The sequence below is a fragment of the Echinops telfairi genome, unplaced genomic scaffold, assembly GCF_000313985.2.
Source record: "Echinops telfairi isolate 266 unplaced genomic scaffold, ASM31398v2 ScPeMD7_25;HRSCAF=90, whole genome shotgun sequence".
NCBI classification, from domain to species: domain Eukaryota; kingdom Metazoa; phylum Chordata; class Mammalia; order Afrosoricida; family Tenrecidae; genus Echinops; species Echinops telfairi.
Genome location: NW_022103922.1, coordinates 832,633 through 835,424, shown reverse-complemented (window position 1 = coordinate 835,424; position 2,792 = coordinate 832,633). Strand labels below are relative to the sequence as shown.

At 58.6% G+C, this 2,792-nt stretch overlaps 1 pseudogene; it reads right to left on the bottom strand.

Annotated features, from left to right (window-relative positions):
• Nucleotides 1-1,709: 1,709 nt before the first annotated feature.
• Nucleotides 1,710-2,289, bottom strand: LOC101643874 (annotated as a pseudogene).
• Nucleotides 2,290-2,792: the final 503 nt, after the last annotated feature.

The window sequence follows — 2,792 nt, the reverse complement described above, 5'->3', positions numbered from 1 at the left end:
ACACACACACACACACACACACACACACACACGTCACTGGTTTGGGGTCACCTCCCCGCCGGCCAGACCTTGACCTGAGAGTCATTTCTGGACATAGGGGTGAGCCACAGTCACCCCGAGTCCAGATTGTGGAGTGAATCCTCTCAGATTCTGGCCTGGCCAATCGGGGCATCGCCCTGCGAGGGCGGGAGAAGGGCAAGTCCAACTCTGTGTCTCCTGGTCACTTGGGGCTAGCAGGGGTGGAGATGTGGGGTGGGGGGAGTTGCAGGGGGGGCTTCGGGGGCGGGGGGTGGGAGATGCAGGGGGGGCTTCGGGGGAGTGCTGCTTCAAGGGTGTCCCAGGTGCTGCTGCAGGGAGAGAAGCCCCTCCCTCTCAAAAGCGCCCTCTGAGCCTGTAGGTGAGGCCCGTCTCAGAGGAAGCCATGGCAGGGGGGTGGGATACCTGGGTCCCTCAGAGGCCAGGAGGGCTTGCAGTTGGAGCCCAGGGGTGTGGTGATGTCCGCAGCCTGCCCTGAGCACTTCCATGTGTGGATGTGCTAAGAGGCCACAGGACGAGCTATCTGCCCTGTGGCAGGAGCATCGTTGTTGGGGGCGGGGTCCCCACTCATAGCCACCCCACAGGGCTCCCCGGCCGCTGTCCTCCTGGGCCAGATCGCCACTATCTCCTGCCCCTGGAGAGCCTTCCTGATGCCTCCGGCAGCCTTCCAGGAACAGTGGCCCCTCTTGGGATGGAGGCTCCCACGCGAGACCCTCTCCTAGCCCACCTCCTCCCCTACAGAACGGAGGTGGTGCACCCAGTCAAGAGCGCTGGTCTTAATTGGGACTTGCTGCAGTCACAGGACGCTGTTCCAACGTGTACACAGCTGAGTGGAACACCGCCTGGTCCTAACTCCTCGCAATCATGGCTGAGCCAAGGCTGCAGCCACAGCGTCGCTCCATCGTTGTAAGGTCTTCCTCTTTCCCCAACACCGCTGCTGACGTACGTCCAGGGACTGGCCTCCCCGACAAAATGTCCCAAGGGCTCGAGACAAAGTCTCACCAGCCTCGCTTCAAAGGCGCATTCTGGCTGTCCTTCCCACCGGACAGACGCGCTGGCTCCTCTGAACACCTGTGGTGCGTTTGTTCGATGTCTCTGCCCGCACCATCCATTCTGTGGCCTTCCTGAGTGTCCACCTTCCACATGCACTGGAAGCAATCGGAGACATCTCGGCTCGGGCCAGGTAGTTCTCAAAGTGACACCATTGCTCTTCAGCCCTTTACTGGGGTCTGTGTGGCTCACGTGCCCAGCGCACTATCTATTCTTTGGTCACCATTTCCACTGTTCCACGGTTGTCGCTGGTGGGCCCAGCAGAACAAAACCCGCGACAACTTCAGTCTTGCCTCCACCCGGCCTGGCGTTGCCTGCCCCGCCGTTGTGAGGACTTTGTACTGTCATCCAGAGCGAGGGCTCTGGTCTGCAATCATCCATCAGGAAGTGCTTGAGCCCTCCTCCAGCCTTCAGGCCTGTTCTCCCCATAGTCCAGGTTGTCAGAGTATCTGCTCGGCACACAGACTACCTAAGCAGGGTGCAAAGGTACCACCCCGATGCACACCTTTCCTGATTTTTTTTCTTTATTACACTTCCATTTTTTTTCCTTTAAAAGGAGTGAGTTGTGTGCAGCGGGGTTAAATGCCTGATAGACAAGAAGAAAAAACTGCCCTAGAACCAACTTATTCATCATCATCTTCTTCACCTTCCTTGTCCTTCTTCTTGCTTTTCTTGGCCTTGGTGACCCCCTCTTTGGAGGCCTCGGGCTTCCCTTTAGCCCGTATGCAGCAATCTCCTCTTTGCATTTCCCCTCCAGCTCGGCGTTCTTCTTCTGCGGTGTGATCCCATGGCCCTCCCAGCGTGTTCACAATGTCCCTGATGGACAGGCCAGGGTGCTTGCCTTTGATTTGGGGGCCATCCTCAGAACAAGAAAGAGGCCGAAGGAGGCCTCTGGGGCGCAGAGATCCTTGAACTTCTTTCCTCTCCCCTTTAGGAGGGTATGTTTTCATTTCTCTCTCATCACAGGCCTTGTCCGCCCTGGCCTTGTCTTCAAATTTCCCCTTCTCTTTAGCAGACATGGTCTCCCACCTCTCCGAGCGCTTCTTAGAAAACGCTGAGAAATTGCCGGAGCATCCGGGTGCTTCTTCAGGAAGGGTCCTCCCGGCAAGTTTGCACAAAAGATGGCTGTGATGACATTTTGCCTCTCGGCTTCTTAGGATCGCTTTGCATGTTGTGTTTGATTTCGTCCGCGAGGCACAGCATCCGGCCTGTGTGGAGCTCAGTGTACTGCAACCCACCTTTCCAGCGGCCTCTTGATCCGTGTGCAGGTTTCACACGGACACAGGGAAATGTTCTGGACTTCCCGCTCGCTCTTCTGGGCTGGAAAGGGTGGGGCGAGGGCGAGGCTTGGCTGCGGGGCGTCCAGCCATAGGAAGGAGCACACAACACACCCTCCAGCACATCGCGGCGCTCTTCTCGGAAAAATGCCTTGGGAACGACCTCAATAGACACCGCCCGGCGCGTCTGACCAATCAGCGCTCGCTGCGCTCCCTGCGCGCCCGGGGTAGGCTGTTGTAACTGCCTGTCAGGCCAAGGGGGCTGGGCAACGCGGCAGCATATTTGACCAATTGACACCAGCTGCGACTCCCCGCCCGCTCGCGGTGGGTCGGGACAACTGTCTGTCAGACGGGAAAGAGGCGGGGTCTGATTTGACCAATCGGCACCCGTTGCGACTGCCTGCGCGCTCGGGGTAGGCCGAGGCGGCC